This window comes from Triticum urartu, chromosome 2A, assembly GCF_056163025.1.
Source record: "Triticum urartu cultivar PI428250 chromosome 2A, HENAU_Tu73, whole genome shotgun sequence".
NCBI classification, from domain to species: Eukaryota; Viridiplantae; Streptophyta; class Magnoliopsida; order Poales; family Poaceae; genus Triticum; species Triticum urartu.
In genome coordinates this window covers 48820419-48840196 of record NC_141874.1, presented here as the reverse complement: position 1 = coordinate 48840196, position 19778 = coordinate 48820419, and the positions used below count along the sequence as shown (strand labels likewise).

At 45.7% G+C, this 19778-nt stretch overlaps 1 long non-coding RNA gene across 1 annotated transcript; it reads right to left on the bottom strand.

Annotated features, from left to right (window-relative positions):
- Nucleotides 1-1751: 1751 nt before the first annotated feature.
- On the bottom strand, nt 1752-3245 carry LOC125540880 (uncharacterized). Its single transcript, XR_007297400.2, has 3 exons — nt 3050-3245; nt 2832-2974; nt 1752-2489 (listed from the first exon to the last, which is right to left on the bottom strand). It is a non-coding gene; the product is annotated as an uncharacterized LOC125540880 (long non-coding RNA).
- Between the last annotated feature and the right edge of the window lie 16533 nt (nt 3246-19778).

Below are 19778 nucleotides of genomic sequence, written 5' to 3'. Positions count from 1 at the left end.
AAAAATGTTGATCATGCATTCAAAAAATGTTATTAAGTTGGAAAAATGTTAATCAAACATTTGAAAAATGTTAAATAATTTTGATAGAAAAATGTTCACCATATATGAAAAAATATTAAAGTTGTATTGGAAAAATGCTAAATGTGTATTATAAAAAATGCAGAATGAAACCCAAAAAGGAAGAAAGAAAACCAGAAAGAAAAAATGAACCAATGAAAAAAAACTGAAGAAACAAACGAAAAAACAGAGAAAAAAAGAAACAAAAGAAAAGAAAAAAATGGAGAAAACCGGCTTGACTCGCTTGAAGTAGGTCGCGACCCCTTTACTTAACACGAAGAGTAGCACAGCCCGGTCGCTATGAGCGGTCGTTTCTTCCTGGAGCTCCCGGGATTGATCCCTCGTTCACTCCTTTTCCCTTCCCTTTTTTTTTAAATGTGCGTCATGAAGTGGGTCAGCCCGATTACTATAGTGCATTTAGCGACATATCATATCATCTCGTAGAATGTGAGATATAGTCGCCACGGCCAGATCGCTCGTCTTAATTTCTTTCCTGCTCGGTCGGTTGTTCGTTCATCTGTTGACCGTTAGACTCATTGACCATTGACTATAAAAAAACAAATTGGAGAATTTGAAAAAAAAAGTCAAGAATTTGAAAAATAAGTTCATGAATTTGGGAAAATAAAAAAAGTTCACAAATTTGAAAAACTTTCATTGATTTTAGGAAAAAAACACCAATTTTCAAAAACTACAACGACTTTGAAAAAAGTTTGTCAAATTTTAAAAAGTTCATCGAATTTGAAAAAAGTTCGTCACATTTGAAAAAAAAGTTCATCAATTTTGAAAAAAAATTCACAAATGAAAGAAAAAAATAGTACATTTAAGAAAACAAGAAAGTAAAAGAACAAGAAAAAGGAAAGAAGAAAGAACAAACCGAACTAAAGAGCGAAATAAAAGGGAGAAACGAAGTAACTGTGCACAAGTGGGTAAAGAACGATGAGGTCCTGTGTTCGATCCTTTTTTTTTGCGGGTTAAAATTGGTAGAAAAGAATATAGATGAGCCAGCTGAGTTTGAAAGATTTGTGAGCGCCCGTTTGCAAAATGCACTATATCGGGTGCCCGAAGCGCCAAATAAGGTCTGCCTTGGGTCTGCCTTGTTTCAGCGTGTACTGCGAAAGAAACTAACTGGTTCCTGGAGGTCACCCACAAGGGGACCGACCCCTAAAAACCCCATAATGGGACCTTCAAAGGTCAACTTTGGTGACCACCGAAATGAGGTATTACAACATGAGGACAGTACTATGTACCACTTACTATAAATTGCATGCTGCATTCTGTAGGTACATATGCTACATTCTACGAAAGAGCATGCACTAACAAAAATTTAGTTAACTGACTTAGTTAATTGAATTAGCTAACTGCAAGTTCAGCAAAATTGAGTAAATCACTTAGTTAACTCAAATAGTTAACTAAAAGTTCAGCAACAGATTAATTGTATACAAATTCAGTTAACTGCATACAAATTCAGTTAACTGACTTACACTGACACAAAAGTTCAGTTAACTGCATACAAATTCAGTTAAGTAACACTACACTGACACAACAATTCAGTTAACTGCATACCAATTTAGTTAACTGACTTACACTGACACAAGATTCAGTTATCTGCATACAAATTCGCTTAACTGACTTACGCTGTCAACTTTAGTTAACTGTTAACAAATTCAGTTAACTGCATACAAATTTAGTTAAGTGAGAACAATGATAAAAAAATCAGTGCATCAAATAATTCAGTCATCTTCCATCAATGATACTAATCCATCAATGATCACTCAAATGTAGGCTACACCAAATTAAACAAGTCCGTTGATCCTAACTCACTAAATTAAACAAGTCCACTTATAAAATTCATTATAGAACTACACCAAACTAAGAGCTACAAATTTGGGCAGCATTACAACAACAATGGATCACTCAAATTCATCTAGCATCTCCCTAACCTTCCTTATCTTGCACTTGGTGTCTTCCTTATGCTTGAATAAGTCACCAATCATGTACTCTAGCTTCCTTTTCTCTTTCTTCATCTGATCTTTCTCTTCCATCAATTTGTCCCTCTCTTGCATCATCTCATTCCTCTCTTTCTCTGCCTTAACCCTCACCACTTGATGAATGCTAGTGGTAAATTTATCATACATCTTCTTCTTCTAAAGATCTTGCTTTAGGTCCGAAAAAGCAAGCTGTGTGCTGCCCAATTGGGCAATTGCCTGCTACTTGTCAGCCACAATCTTAGCAAAATCTAGTTTAAAAAACCTCAGATCTTTTTCATATTTTCCTTCTCTCCCAATATCTTAAAGTTTTCTGCAGCATTAACAACATTTTGCCTGAGCTTGACCTCATCCCCATACATGTCCCAAAGCTTACCTAGACCCATCTTCAATTCGAGGAGGCCACTCTGGGTCAACCTAGTGCACATACCTACATTTAGGTCCTTCCTAGAAATCAAGATTTTTTTACAGTCAAATGCATAGTTTAGTTAACTAACACAAGATTCAGTTAACTGAACACAACCCAGTTAACTCACGCAATTATTCAAAGTACAACAAATCTTCTTATAGCACTATGGCACAGAACAACACTATCAATTATTCACTGTCAGTTTTTTAGATAATATCATCAACAATTAAATGGCACATATCAAGTTCATGCAAAGCACATATCCACTTAAATTTCAGAAGCACGTACACTTAATACGGCACTACCACCTACATCTACAGTAATTCATTGTTGTGGTAACTGAATCTTGCAGTTCACCACAGATCTGAAAATCTACTAACCTTTTTGCACAACCCAGGAATCTTCTTTCACTGTCCACGGACTCAAAGCCCACAAAGTTCTCACATATGGCTTGGTGTGCACATCTAGCAGGTAGATCTGTAGCAATGCCTCTTCATTCGGAGCAGACAATGGTGGGAGGAGCCTAAAAGAAAATCTGCTCAGAAATTCCCCATTTTGCCAAACCCTAAATGCTAGAGGTGCAGGGAGAGGAGCTCACCAGACTGCTGATGGAGTCGCCGTCCGACGAGGAGCTGGATCCTTCACTCCAGGAAATCATGCCGGCTAGCTAGACGGCGGCGGCGACAAGCACTGTGAGCAAAGAGCAGAGAAAGAGAGGGGGGCGACAAACAGGGTTGTCTGGACTGGAGGGGCAACGACCGGAGTCAACAACATAATGAGACATAATTAATTTAGGTGACTATCCTGCGGGTTGCTTTGGACGAAAGGCAGTTTTTTCGCAAATATACGTGCACAGACCGGCCCGGGCCAGCAGAGTCCAGTTGGCAGCTTGTGATTGGTCCAAGACCAAACTTGCACATCGCCTGCAAGTTGTAGGACTAGATAGTTGACTTTTGCAAGTTGTAGAACCAAATCGTCATCATGGACAAGTTCTCGGACTTGTGGTGCTTTTACCTCTTCGAATCCCCTCATTAGTGGTTTCTTTATTTTATTTCTCTTAGCTGACAGGTGGGCCCTTGCATGCAACATTTTTTTTTGGCAAAATATGATGCCACGCTATCCACAGTCATCGCCATGTGGTGATTGACCGGTCAACATATGCCAGCTCGACGAAATACGTACACAAAACCATATTTTAGACCGTTTGTAAACCTCTAGAACAAGTTAGTTTATGATCGTATTTCGGGTATTTTAAATTATGGGAACTAAAGTGGCTACCGGGGCAAGTTTAGGGAACTGCAGTGATTTTTCCTCAAAAATACTGTCAGTTGAATGAGACTAAGTTATATCTCATTCAAATAAGTTTTAGACACTCCCACAATTAGTCTTGAGTGGAGAGTTGCGTGCATGCATGTCGTTAGGGCTCTTGATGTGTGTCGGCGTGTGTTTGCGATGAGTTCAAAAAGGTTTACTATAGCTCGTGTTTGTTGTTGCCACAAACACAGTTTTTTTTAACAGAGTACAGTAGTGATTGTATACACGCGCATACACTCATCCCTATGAATACACACACAAACTCTATCTCTATAAGCACCTTCAAAAATTCTAAAATAATCCAGAAATAAATGCGAGCATCAGGACTTAATTCCTGATGGGCTGATGATGCCATAGTCCGTCTAACCATCCAACTACAAGTTGGTTCGCTGCCACACACACATTTATATACACTTACAATGCCGTTCAAATAATGAGAGCAAGAAATAGTAGTCCAATATAGTATTACCTCCGTCCCGAATTACTTCTCTTAACTTTGTGTAGGTACAGAGGGTGTACGAGGTAATTTGGCAACACATTTAGAGCAACTTCAATGGGGCGATCTATTTCGTCCGCGGCCGTCCGTTTTGGTTGGCGCGGATAGAAAAGTCGACCCAATGCGCCGATCCAAACGGACGCGTGTCCGTTTTTCGTCCGCAGGCGACCCATTCCCGGCACAATTTTGAATCGGATTTGCATCGGTGCGGACACGAGACGGATGCGCGCGCGCCTACTCCTTTTCCTGGGCCCGCTGGTCGGTGGGAGCCACCACCATTTCTCTTCATTTCCCCCTAAAAACACTCCCACCCGCGCGCGCTCCCGCCCCCAACCAGCCATGGACGACGCTATCGACCACGACGCCGCCGTCGGCCTCGCCTCCCTCGCCTCGTCCGGCGCCGCCGCCCCCTCCGGGAAAGGCAAGCCTCGTGCCCCGTGCAAGACCGCCGCCGCGACCAAGCCGAAGAAGGTGCTGACGCCCGAACAATGGGCAAAGGAGTCGGCCAAGAGGAGGGGCCGGAGGCACGCCGCAAATGCGAGGGATGAGGCCGCCGCGCAGGCCGCCGTCGTCGCCGCCGCGCAGCAGGAGGTCACCAATGCCCGTGTCGCGGCGGCAACGAGGAAGGCGCTCTACATGCTAGGGTTAAACCCTAGCCAGCACGGCCTCGTCCAAGCCGCCGTCGCCGCGGCCAGCACCGGCTCGTCGGCGTTTCCTCGGATGGTGCTTCCCGACTCGCCCCGCGCGTCGGCTTGCAACCCGATCCCCGGCTTCCACGTCTACCCGCAGGCCTCCCGCCTCTCCGCGGAGTGCTCGCTCGACGTGAGCGTGGTCGCGCCTTCCACGCCCGCGCCCATCGACCTCAACGCGCCACCCCGGTGGTTGGTGGCTCGTCATCCGGCGGCACAAGGAAACGCGCGCGGCAGACGCCTGCAACCTGTTCGAGGAAATGCCGTCCGCCATCGACGAGGACTACATGCAGAACCTCATTTTCGAGGACGGTGCGCCGGCCGGTGGCTACGATCCCGACGAGACACAAAGCCAAGACGGCAACGGGCTTTTTAAAAAAAAAAAGTTAAATGCGAACATAAAATGGTCGGCACGTTGAGCGCATTACCGATGCAAATGCAAAACTGGGCGGACGCCGGGCGGACGGCCGACCCAAACGAACAAAAAGCGGAAAAATGCATCGTCTGTTTGGGGCGGCCCGTTGAAGTTGCTCTTAAATCATGTATATAGTTCCGTGTACCCCGGATCGGCCGTGTCTCTTCTATGAGATCCCGGTCGCACATCGAATAAGCAGCATCGTCGGTGTGCAGCGCAGTTGTCCCGCGCTTGTTTGCCAGCTTAATTAGAGTCACACAAGCGGGGTGACCTGCTCTCCAAGGAATTATAAGCGAGGCTGAACGGAGTTTGCGTGCGTGACCGCTAATTACTAATCCAAGTCCAGGGCATGGAGCGGCATCTCGCGTGGTCAGCCGGAGGGGCCCACATGATTCTGTTGTGGATTGTCAGCGTGTGTCTCCTCAGGTGCACCGCAACGGACGCGCGCCCAGCCAAGTGAGTTGGTGGGACCCGACCTCCTTTTGATGCATGCCGGGTTAGCTTTTTTTTTTTTCATCGCATGCCGGGTTAGCTGATGAGATGATGCATGCACATGCCCACACGGACGCCCAAGAATACAAGATTAGCACTAGTACACGATAGTACTAGTACATCTTAAGTAGGAGACGTGAATTTACACGAGAGGTCCATGTGCCTAATGGGTTGGTTAATTTTGGAAACGGGTAGAAAATTTTGATGCATGTGAGATGAGGAACTCGCCCACGGTCATTTGCATACGGGATATTTGCCCTGGCACATCGCGGCAAAATTTCGTGTTTTCATCCTTTTCCAAAACCTATTTGAGATTTGATCCTAAGTTGAATTTTTTTCAAGGTCTGACCCTTTTGCTACTGCCAGAGTCCATGGCGGTAGGATCTAACAGCCTACCGCCAGGGGCTTTGGCGGTAGGAAACATCTCTCCCGCCAAACGGGCTGGCGGTACCTTGCACAACCCTACCGCTAAGGTGCTTGGCGGTAGGCACGAGCATGCACTGTGTTCAATACTTAGACGGGTTTTGGCGGTAGGGCATGCAACCCTACCGCCAGGGTCCTTGGCGATAGGCTGTTATACCCTATTGCCATGGTCCCTGACGGTAGCAAAAGGGTCAGATCTCAAAAAAATTTCAAAATAAAATCAAATCTCAAATAGGTTTGAAAAAATGGTCAAAACACGAAATTTAGCCGCACATCACCCGTGCGCGCGTTTAGAGGCATGCATGTTTGAGATGACCATAGCGCATGTTTGGTACGTTGATCTTCTTCTACTCATTATGAACAAGCATGGAAAAAGCCGTAACGGTGGCCGGGGTCCCGAGGGCAGACAACTGCTGACACACACCCAGCCAGACCAGAAGATCAGATACCAGTCCGTTGGTAAGCCAGGCCGCTACAGGGTGGTTGGATCCTCTGTGCTGTGCACATTTCCACTCCGGGGCGTACGTATTGGAAAGAGTCAATTACACCGATGGTCCTAGAATTTGGCGTGAACGATTATTTTAGTGCTAGAATTTGCGGTATATATCTAACTAGAGTAAAAACTTGGCTCGGCCATGTAAATACAGTGCAAATCGCGTTTGGATACAAAAATGATGTTGACTAGGCTCGCTTGCATGGAGTGGGTCCCGCTGTCAGCCATCGGATGACGTGTGACCTGTTATTTTGTAAAATAAAATAAAATCAAACCTTAGCTAGCTTCCGCGCAAGGTTAACCACCACACCGACCAAACTTTCTTGTATTGACAGGATACTTCCTGTATATATCCTTTACGTCTTATATGTCGGCTGCACTCAGTGGCGCTCATTTTTTATAGTTGATTTTCTATAAAATATATGTATATTATAATCATGTGTCACAAAAAATATACATATTTATAGAATAAATTAAGTTATAATACTGAACTTTTATATAATGCATGAATATTTTATTGAAACCATGAACATTTTTAAACATGTGTGACCATTTATTATATATAATATAAATTCCATTTAATGTTTTGTTAATTATGCAAATTATCACGTAAATAATTTTTTAATTCACATTCGAATATATCGATAAAATTTTAATTAATAAGCGAATAGTATTTATTTATCTATATATTATTGTACATGTTATAATTTATTATGTATGATTATAATTTAGATATATTACTACATGAATATTATTACGTGAACATATAATCATAATTTACATATATTATGTAAACTTGTAAAAAACAATAGTGGAAAATGGGCCGCACGGAGTGCATTCCGTTATAAGATTTAAACGGATATAAAGCAAGAAAGAAAATACTTAAAGCATGAACACTTTTATATACTGCATCAATCAATATTTTTTCAAAACTCTGAAGATTTTCAAACTTTTATAAGCATTTGTTGAAATGTACGGAAAAATATAAAACTAATTTGATATATTTTATTCATTATGCATATTATTACATGAATATTTTTGTAATTTGTAATTTGATCATATGAATACTTTTGAAATTAATACTTGAATATTTTATAATACAATTTCATTTATTTATATGTATATTACTTATATTATAGGACTATATTTTACATATATATATATATATAATATATGGAAACACTATGAATATATATTATAAAAAAAGGGTGCAAAATGGGCTTTATTTGTAGGCAAACACTATAATCACCCGGCGGATCGCAGCCTCGCGTCCGTCCTCTTCTCTACACGCCACATTGCAGTGGTTGCTTACGTGGGTAGATCGAACGGCCAATAGCATGCCCATCTAATGGTCAACAAGACGGCGGATCTTTTATTATTTTCCGCCGGCCGAGCCGTAGCGTCGCCCTTATTTGTATTTTAAAAAGTATTAAAACATTTATATATTTCATAATCTTACTTTAAATATATGCATACTTTTAAAATAATACATGAACAATTTGGAAAATAATTTATTCCGTATTCTGTTAATATTCATACCGCAAGAATTATTACACTTTATTTTTATTAGTGAGTTCAGAATTTAAATACCTTTACAACTTTCCGAAAAAGAGAAACATGTGCAAATGGGCCGCACTGACTGCAGCTCATTTCAGCTCCAAGAGCGACCCTATATATTACTCCCTCCGTCCCATAATATAAAAGCGTTTTTGGCACTATACCCTAGTATAAAAAACGTTCTTATATTATGGGACAGAGGGAGTACATTACAAAAGGTTATGAACTCTGGGTGTGATGACATTGTTGGTGCAGTGGCTATGACCGGTTCTTTCCCATCCATAGTTGCAAGTTCGACAACCAGGGTTACGTTTGTCTTTCAATTTCCATATAGTGTACTAACAGACGGGGCCTACTGGTCATGTATGCCGGAAAAAATTTGCCAACTCTCCAACGTGAGCAGGAGCTTTTATGTGAGAAAAGATTGATGGTATTTTTGCGAAAAAGGACCACACGCTCTCCTCCCTGCCTTCTAGTCACTGACAGCAGGACCCGCGCCATGGAGGCGATCCTAGTCAACGCTACTTCGTATCCAAACATGATTTGTACCGTATTTGCACGGCCGAGTCAAGTTTTTACACCAATTCAAAATATGCCACAAGTTCTAGCACTAAAGTGACCATTCATGCCAAGTTCTAGCACCACCGGTGTAATGACTATACTGGGAATGCAAATTGGAACCACATGTTTTGGTCCGGTCGGGGTCAAATCAGTGCGTGGCACCTTGATGCATGCATGCCCTTGCGCCCGTCCTGCCTACGCCGAACTAGAAAAAAGGGTAGGGCCGTTACTGTGTCAGAGGGTTGGGAAATACCTTTGCGAAACAACTTTTTTTTTGAGCATGAAACAACTTTTTGTTCAAGAGAGAAAGAGAGAGAGAGAGTGTGTGTGTGTGGAGCTTTAGACGGGATATATAATCGAAAAAGATTTTGTGTTTATTCCACTCCCGGCAGCCGTTCGACAGGGTAACCAACCACTCTGACACATGGCCAGGCGGCGCGGCCAGCCAGCCAGCCAGCACGCATCAGGTGCGGCTTGATCCTTCTCGTCTCTCTCGCGCTATATAACACCCTACCTCTCCCCCGGTGCACCCGGCCGGCGCGCTCCATTTCCTCCATCACCGTAGGCGCGCAGATCTGCTAGCTGCTCCGGCCGGCCGGCCGCCGGGACGCCCTCCCCTCCCCTCTGGTACGTACGCCTGCCACATGATCCTCCTCCTTCCCTCTTTGAACCTCTTTTGCACGCCTCGTGTAGATCTCACTCCGTTGTAGGATGCGTTTGAGTTCCTCTTTTGCATCACCGGCCGTGTGTGTGTTTACGACGATGTAGTACGTACGTGCGTGGGGAAGATGGACTCGGCGCCTTGTGGTGGTTTGTTGTGGATCGACGAGTGGCATACGAAGATCTAGCTAGGTAAGGTAGCTAGCGACGCACGCTAGAGATTATATTATAGTGGATCTGCATATGGTTCATGGCGTGCGCCTGCGTTCCTTTGATCGACTCCATCGGATCAAGAGTAGTAGTAGATGATGCGGGTCGTTCTCTGATCGACTCCGTTTCAATTAAGCACCTAGCTTAAGCTAGCTAGGGATGACGGGGAATGGATGGCTGGATGGATCGATTCGGCGCAGCCGAGACGTATACGTCGTCATGCATGCATGCATATGCCTGCTTTAACCTTTTTCTGTTACCTTTGCAGAGCGAAATCAAGCAGCTTGATCCCGTCCGGCCTCGCCATGACTCTGCCGCCGCGCACACTAGGCAGCTTTGCCGTCGCCGGTTCGTATAGCACAGTATGTACGTATATTCATCTGAAACGATTTCAGCAGTGACGTTCTGACCGATTTCATGCATGTGCTGTTTAGGTGACGTCTTCACGGTGCTGCTGCTTTTTGCACCGTGGGTGACGGCCGTCCCCGCCATCTACCAGTCCCGCGCGGTGGGGAGGAGGTCACCCCTGCCCAACATCGCCGCCGTGCTCAGCTGCTGCGTCGCGCTTCTCTATGGATGCGCGCGTGGCGACGGCCTCGTCATCGGCGTCAACGCCACCGGGGCTGTGCTGCAGGCAGGGTACGTGGCACTGTTCGCCTGCTTCAGCCCTGTGTAGCGTCTCGTCCTCGTACAGTGCGCGGTGGCCGCGGTCACCTACGTCGTGCTGCTGTGCTTCTACCTCTTTGGCCCGATGGACGGACGCCGATGCACTCACCTACCCCGCCGGAGCCTGCGCATTGCTCGTCCCCTGTATGATCTTCTACAACGTGGTCGGTAACTATAAACCCACTTGTGATCTCGTTAATGTCTGCTGGCTTCAGTGTGGTTTCTAACACACATTGGTGCAGTCTAAGGTGTGCAAGCAGATGTCCATGGAGTGTATGCCTCATGTGATTGTTCCCGCGTTGTCGCTCGTCTCCACACCACTCTGGATCGTCTACGCGTACGGCGGGGAGGAGTTCAAGAACTTCGTTGGGGTAAGCACGCCACACTATACACCAATACTACATTATACATCCATCCATGCGAGCCTTTGCATAGCTAGCTTGCTCTGATTAAGTCGGAGCCGCCACATGAACGAGTGAATGAATGAATCTTCGTGATCAATGTGCAGCTACCGAACTGCCTGGGTCTGGCGTCTGCACTTCTTCAGGTCGGCCTCCATGTCTACTTCTGGAAGCTTCCCCGGGAGCAGACCAACGTCGACGAGCGGGCTCCGCTGCTCGCGTAGGCCAGCGTGGATCAAGCAGCTCCAGATTGCTGATCCTCACTAGCCAGTACCTGCTATCGTTCGTCTGATGTTGAAACTGAGACATTGTTAAGTTATGTTATGTTTAAGTAAAACATAAACACTACTTAAGTTAAGAGTTAAGACTTCAGGCTACCTGCCGGCCCGGATCTGTAGAGTGGACTGGTTACTGCTACTCTGTCGTTCGTTTGAGCTAATCTAGTACTGCCACCGGAGTGTGTTGTGATCTCCATAATTGGAACCTGGATTTTGCATGCATGTGGTGCATTAGTTAATGACACGTACATGGCTCCCTTGCTTTGGACTTGTGTTTCTTTTTAGGGGGGGAAACTGTGCATTGCTCGCCTATTACACGTATCATGCCTGCGGTCAACTTTGGCCGAATCATTGGAACAAAGTTTAAGCGGCGCCAAGTGAGCGAGTGACCTATGAACGCACGCACTCGAGAGAGAGACCCTTGACCACCGACAGTGCAAGGCCCTGATTGAAATGTCGTTTCCCATGCAAAACCGCCCGTAAAACATACTCACTCCGTCCTAAAATAAGTGACTCAACTTTGTATTAACTTTGTACCGGAAGTGCGACCGTAAAATAAAACAGGGTGATCTTGAATTACACACTACTGCAAAACATGCTACTGGTGATGGGTGCAAAATGCTTACCAATGGCGGGCGCGCTGCGTGGCCTGCCACTAGTAATCTAGGGTATCAATGGCTGGCGCGCTGCTCGTCCCGCCACTAGTAGTCTATGTACCAGTGGTGGTTTTATATTACTGCCCGCCACTGCTTACATTCCCCGTCAAAAAAATAATTTACTTCCGCGGCAACATATTTGAACCAAAGGGCTTATTTTGCTGCCATGGTTAACCTATTAGAGTACAAAATAGGTTTAACTATTCAGCATTAACAGTACAGAAAATCGTCCGTAGTTCCAATAGGGTGGAGAGGATGACCGGAAGTTCCACAAGGTATCACTCATGGGGAATTTACCCAGGTTCGGGTCCTCATGGTTGAGGTAATGCCCTACTCCTGCCTTTGCTTTGATTGATTATGCGGAAACGCCTGGTGTGAGGGGTTAAAATGAGAGTGGATATGTTGCTACCAAGACAATAACTAGATGTCTGGTGATGTCGAACTACCCCCTAACCCCACCTTATAAAGCGGGATGAGGCCTAGGGTTACATGTTTCTCTAACCGACCTAGAGCCCCCATCAGACAAAGGGGCCATTTGCTTGCATGCCAAGATGGAGAACTTTCTTAAAGGAGGGCTTCTCGTAGGGTGAAGGATCCTTGCCGCACCACAGACTTCTAGGCTCTAAGGCCGGCCCAATGACGGGTCTCTTGGCAGACGGTCCACCCTCGGTTCAGTACACCATCAAACATGGAGTAGATCATGTCTGGACAGTGCATACTAGGTTTGTCTAAAACATGTTGAATAATCAAACGGGACTGAGACTCGAAAGGTCATTAACAACAACTACTTTTCCTTTTTTGTGATGGATGTGAAAAATAGGAAAAATCTTTGCATGCTCATGGTGGAGCACGAAGATCAATCTGTCTCCAGCCTATAGATTGTGCTCCCTTAGTATTCGCCTCCACCCATTAACAAGGACACGTCTATCTGGTAGGGGTGCCATTGAGTATGTGTCTCTGAAATTGATCTTGTCATTGCATATAAGTGTCATCTCACTATACTCATCCATCACCTCAGGCATAACACATTTTGGGAGCTTCTGTTGCAAGAATACAATAGTAACGTAGTAAGCACTATATTCAATTTACCAAGAGTATATGATGAATATGAAACCGAATACAAGTCTTACCAGGAGTTTTTTTTCTCAATGTTGATCTTGTTAATGTTCGAGGTGTGCACTATTGGCACACATGGTGCATTCTTTTTCCATCAGTGTAAGGTCCAAAATTCACTCAATATTGTCAACAAATGAGATGAGGTACTTCATCTTCTCCTAAGTAACCGTGGTGCCAGCAGGATAATAAATGTTGTCTACTATCCTACAAGTTTCTCTTGGCACTTGGAAATAGGTTGTCCAATTATAAAGAACCAAGGTTATTTAGTTATAATTAACAACTTTTTTGAGTAATATGAGGGTTACCAAGTGTGTATAATAGGAAAAATACATCCTACCACCCAAGGGTAGTTACCTCACATGTCCCATATACTACCATGTGGTGGTTTATATACTACTTTATCATTCTAAATATGTTCAAGTAGTACTATATCTAACATATTTCAAAGCAAGTTATACGAAAAAAATTGCATGTGAGTACATAGTTTTTTGTATATTTCAAAAATACCTTCATATTTGTGCGTATATAACAAGATACTGAAAATATAGTACATACTACCTAAAAAATATTGTATATACCAACCAAATATTCTTATATACTACATACGACACGTACATACTTTCGATTTTGAGAGATCCTACATAAAACATACAAAACTCACATGAGGGTAACTACCGCTGGTGGTAGGAAAAAAATGCCCTATATCAGTTTCTTGTCCAAGATCTAGGGACAGTTCCATTCCAACCTAAAAGAGTAAGATTGGCAAATGCTCTCCAACTAGGACAACCAAAAAAGGTTTGATTTTCTTCATTTTTGATTGAAATCTTGAAGTAGAAGCCCTATTTCATCTCGAGGAAGGCGATGGTGGTGGTTTCCACATCCATGGCAAACCTTAGCTACTTTACAAGCTCAGGTGGGTATCTCGAGCAAAGTAGAGGATGCACGCTTGTCCTCTCGACGCACGGCTGGCTCCACCCTTCTCTGCGCCCAGAATTCACCCAGAATTCATTCTCGGCGGCGACATCCTGCGGGAAGCGCTCGCGCCACACCGCCATGGCGTGCTCATCTGCCTCGGCGATGAGGAGGCAGCGCTCCCGCCTCCACTGGACGCGGCGATTCTCGTCGGTGATTAGTTGCGGGGGAGGCGCGAGTTCTTGCGCCTGCTCGCGCGTCCGCACGTAGGAGAAGTTCATCTGCGCCTGTGGCCGCCCAAGGCACCACGCCGCCGCGTCATACGCGTGGGCGGCCCCGTACGCGGTCTCGGACATTACGAGCCCAAGGCTTGTATCGCAGGAGCGGATCTCCGGGTAATACACGCCAGAGGGGCAGAGGCGGACGCCTCAGAAGCCCGAGCTGCTCCGGGAGCACGCCGGCATGGCGGGGCGCTGGAAGAGGCAGGAGAGAAGGCGCAGCATCGGCGGGGCACTGAAAGAGGCAGGGAGAAGGCGCAGCGACGGCGAGGCATTGGAAGAGACGAGGAAGAAGGCACGGTGGGAGGGAAAGAGTGGCGGTTGGCGGGCGCCTACGCGCGGCTTTTAACCAGCTAGCGCACTGGGCGACGCATGCCAAAACTACCGCATGCGCTGCCGCTTTTTCCCCGTGCGCGCCCACTTTTTTCACGCGCCTGCTGGAGCGTGCCGTGCAGCCTCTCGCGCGTCAAATTGGCTGTTTATCGAACGTGCCTGTTGGAGATGCTCTTAGTGGCACAAAACCAGGGCAGGTTTGTTGCCCAGGCTGTGTGCATGCGTGAGGTCATTTAAAGAGTCTGCGTTGTGTGTTGAGAGAGCCATGGAGTAAGATATAGTCTTCATCGAGACCATGGTGTGTGGCCGGCCGGCAGGAGAGCTCCCCTTGGGTAGTGTAGCATGTGTGCGTGAGCATCTTTTTTGTGCGTTCCAGCCTTTGGGTGAAATTACAGATACAGGCCGGCCACGGCGTTCGTCGCGAAAATCACATCTACTGTTCATTTTCATCTCTTTCCTGTGTCGCCGGAGGGAGTGAAGTGCATCCTGTTGGAAATATGAGCAATTTACCAAATGATTTTATTAATAAAAATACTAGATAAAGCATGACTAATATATTAGAGATAAAATAAGTCATGCGTTCTGACAGAGAGAAGGTAAATAGCTTCTGCATATATGAACCGTAGTCTATCATATCTAAAGCAGACAGTATAGCAAGTAGCATATATGAAGTAGAACCTATCATGTGTAGGACAAGGATTAGAATAAGGAACTGCGGCAGAATCTTTAACAGGAAAGACAAGAACACGTACGGGACAGCAGCAGCAGGAGCGCTGGACTTGGGGTCGGTGTCCTCGCCTGCCATGTCGTCGAGGAGGTTGTGGACGTCGGGGAAGTAGTCGTCGGCGACCGGATCGTCCGTGATGAAGCAGCCAGTAGTCGCGCCGAGCGCTCCCCAAAAACCTTATCACCCTTCTCCCGTACATGACTCAAAAGATGCGGTTTCGGAGGCCTACTGTCCCGACCTGCGGTGCACGCCGCAAGACGGGATGGGGAAGAATGCAGCAGCAGCGCAGTGATCGGAACTTTGTGGCGAGAGGAAGAGGAGCTTCTGTTGTGTCTCTCTGGAAATGAGCGACCTTTCTTATATAGACACAGGAGAAGGACGCGAAAATTTAGATATCGGCTCGGCTCATTCCCGCAACCCGCAACCCGCGGCGCGGCGCGTCGTGACGAGGCGTGGCGAGGCAGGCGGCCGAGGAGGAGCGCGCGTGGATATCCCTCTTATTCTCATGCTCGTACAAGCGGGGAAAGAACCTCCCTTATAAGGAGGTCCAACTCCCACTAAACTAGCAATGTGGGACTAAACTTTAATAGTATCCCTTGCCTTGCACAAATGGGCTAAGTGGGACTTTAGGATTTATTAGGAATTTCTGAAATAGTTATTGGGCTGCCCAAAATAGACTAAATTCCAGCAATCCCCCACCAGATCCCAGAGACATACAGAAATTTGCCTTTGGTTCCAAAACACTGTTTTATATACCGGTACTGCAGTGGAGACTGTTAAGTTGAACTTCCACCTAGAACTCTATGCTACACTAGTAAGCAACTTGAACAGTGGACTGGGCCTTGAACTGCAAGTTTTCTGCGAATCTAGCTTCACATAAAGCCTTGACCGATACGTGGCTACCGTGGATCTTCCCCGTGGGTGGAGTTTATGCGTCATACTCCGTGACCTTTCATGAGTTTACTAGAGAGAACCCTACTCTCATAGATTGCGACGTTTGACAATCAGACTCATATATGTGTGTTCTTCAAAAGATGTTCTGCAGGATAACATCTCTGCTTAAATAAGCCACTTAGAACACATTAAGATATACATCAACCTGCCATGCAGATTAGGAGAGTATTGCATCTTCATGGAGTGGTATTGTGAATAGTAAGGATACTCTCCTCTCAGTTGACCAACAATTTGTCTTCCACATCTAATTCACGGGATCTTCGATCACAAAGAATAGGTTACCACTGTGAACAACTCATATTGTGGGTCTCATACCCATCTCCCTCGATGCATTATCTATCACATTACGTGATAGACCCTTGGTAAAAGGATCTACCAGATTTTTAGACGTTTGGATATAATCCAACGCAATAACTCCGGAGTTTTTCATTTTTCTGACAGACTTTAACCTTCTCTAAACGTGTCTTGATGACTTCATGTTATCTTTTGAATTGCTTAGTTTTGTGATCACAGTTTGATTGTTGCAGTTCATAAGGACACCCGTACAGGTTTCTCAACAACCGGCAAGTCATTCAAGAGCCGGCGAAGCCAATCTGCTTCAACCGTAGCTGTATCTAGTGCTGTGAGTTCTGCTTCCATTGTTGACTTCGTTAAGATGGTCTGCTTGCAAGACTTCCAAGAAACAGCGCCACCTCCATGAGTGAATACATAACCGCTCGTGGCCTTTATCTCATCAGCATCTGAGATCCAGTTTGAGTCACTATACCCTTCAAGCACCTTTGGATGCCCGGTGTAGTGAATTCCATAATTTGCAGTGCCTTTCAAATAACGCAAAACTCTTTCTAGAGCTTTCCAATGCACATCTCCTGGTTTTGAAACAAACCGACTCAGTTTGCTAACAGCAAAAGAGATGTCAGGTCTTGTAGCACTGGCTAAGTACATAAGCGAGCCAATAATCTGAGAATACTTCAATTGATCTCTAGCAATTCTTTGATTCTTTCGAAGCAACACACTAGCATCATATGGTGTTGGAGAGGGCTTGCAGTCACTATAGCCAAAGCGACTCAAGATCTTTTCCACATAGTGAGATTGAAGCAATGTAATCCCATCATTATCGTCTCTCAACAACTTGATGTTCAGAATGACATCAGCCATTCCTAAATCCTTCATCTCAAAACAATGAGATAGGAAATCCTTGACCTCCTTAATAACATTCAGATTGGTTCCAAAAATCAGTATGTCATCAACATACAAGCACAAGATAACTCCCTCGCCCCCACCACGGCGATAGTACACACATTTGTCAGCTTCGTTCACAACAAAGCCTGCAGCTGTTAAAGTTCTTTCAAACTTCTCATGCCCCTGTTTGGGTGCTTGCTTAAGTCCGTACAAAGACTTCAGCAACTTGCACACTTTCCCTTCCTGACCATCTAGTACAAACCCATTTGGTTGTTCCATATAAATTTCCTCGTCCAACTCTCCATTTAAGAAAGCAGTTTCAACATCCATTTGATGAACGAGAAGACCATGCGAGGCAGCTAGTGAAAGTAGAACTCGAATAGTGGTCAGTCGAGCCACAAGTGAGTAAGTATCAAAGAAGTCTTCACCTTCCTTTTGAAGGAAATATTCCCTAGAGGCAATAATAAAGTTATTATTTATTTCCTTATATCATGATAAATGTTTATTATTCATGCTAGAATTGTATTAACCGGAAACATAATACATGTGTGAATACATAGACAAACCGAGTGTCACTAGTATGCCTCTACTTGACTAGCTCGTTAATCAAAGATGGTTATGTTTCCTAACCATGGACAAAGAGTTGTTATTTGATTAACGGGATCACATCATTAGTTGAATGATCTGATTGACATGACCCATTCCATTAGCTTAGCACCCGATCGTTTAGTGTGTTGCTATTGCTTTCTTCATGACTTATACATGTTCCTATGACTATGAGATTATGCAACTCCCGTTTGCCGGAGGAACACTTTGTGTGCTACCAAACGTCACAACATAACTGGGTGATTATAAAGGAGCTCTACAGGTGTCTCCAAAGGTACATGTTGGGTTGGCATATTTCGAGATTAGGATTTGTCACTCCGAATGTCGGAGAGGTATCTCTGGGCCCTCTCGGTAATGCACATCACTTAAGCCTTGCAAGAATTGCAACTAATGAGTTAGTTGCGGGATGATGTATTACGGAACGAGTAAAGAGACTTGCCGGTAACGAGATTGAACTAGGTATTGGATACCGACGATCGAATCTCAGGCAAGTAACATACCGATGACAAAGGGAACAACGTATGTTGTTATGCGGTCTGACCGATAAAGATCTTCGTAGAATATGTAGGAGCCAATATGGGCATCCAGGTCCCGCTATTGGTTATTGACCGGAGACGTGTCTCGGTCATGTCTACATTGTTCTCGAACCGTAGGGTCCGCACGCTTAAGGTTTCGATGACAGTTATATTATGAGTTTATGAGTTTTGATGTACCGAAGGAGTTCGGAGTCCCGGATGAGATCGGGGACATGACGAGGAGTCTCGAAATGGTCAAGACGTAAAGATCGATATATTGGACGACTATATTCGTGTTGGGGAACGTAGCAATAATTCAAAATTTTCCTACGTGTCACCAAGATCAATCTATGGAGTCATCTAGCAACGAGGGAGGAGTGGATCTACGTACCCTTGTAGATCACACGCGGAAGCGTTCAAGAGAACGGGGTTGATGGAGTCGTACTCGTCGTGATCCAAATCACCGATGATCCTAGCGCCGAACGGACGGCACCTGCGCGTTCAACACACGTACGGAGCAGCGACGTCTCCTCCTTCTTGATCCAGCAAGGGGGGAGGAGAGGTTGATGGAGATCCAACAGCACGACGGCGTGGTGGTGGAAGTAGCGGGATTCCAACAGGGCTTCGCCAAGCGCTGCGGGAGGAGGGAGATGTGTCATGGGAGGGAGAGGGAGGCGCCAGGGCTCGTGTATGTTTTCCCTCCCTCCCCCCCAGTATATATAGGGCCAAGGGAGAGGGGGAGGGCGCAGCCTTGCCCCTTCCTCCAAGGAAGGGTGCGGCCAAGGGGGGGAGGAGTCCATCCTCCCCAAGGCACCTCGGAGGTGCCTTCCCCCTTTAGGACTCTCCCCTTTCCCTCTCTCTTGGCGCATGGGCCTCTTGGCGCTGGTGCCCTTGGCCCATATAGGCCAAGGCGCACCCCCTACAGCCCATGTGGCCCCCAGGGGCAGGTGGCCCCACCCAGTGGACCCCCGGGACCCTTCCGGTGGTCCCGGTACAATACCGGTGACCCCGAAACTTGTCCCGATGACCGAAATAGCACTTCCTATATATAATTCTTTACCTCCGGACCATTCCGGAACTCCTCGTGACGTCCGGGATCTCATCCGGGACTCCGAACAACTTTCGGGTTACCGCATACTAATATCTCTATAACCCCAGCGTCACCGAACCTTAAGTGTGTAGATCCTACGGGTTCGGGAGACATGCATACATGACCGAGATGACTCTCCGGCCAATAACCAACAGCGGTATATGGATACCCATGTTGGCTCCCACATGTTCCACGATGATCTCATCGGATGAATCACGATGTCAAGGACTTAATCAATCCCGTATACAATTCCCTTTGTCTAGCGGTACGATACTTGCCCGAGATTCGATCGTCGGTATCCCGATA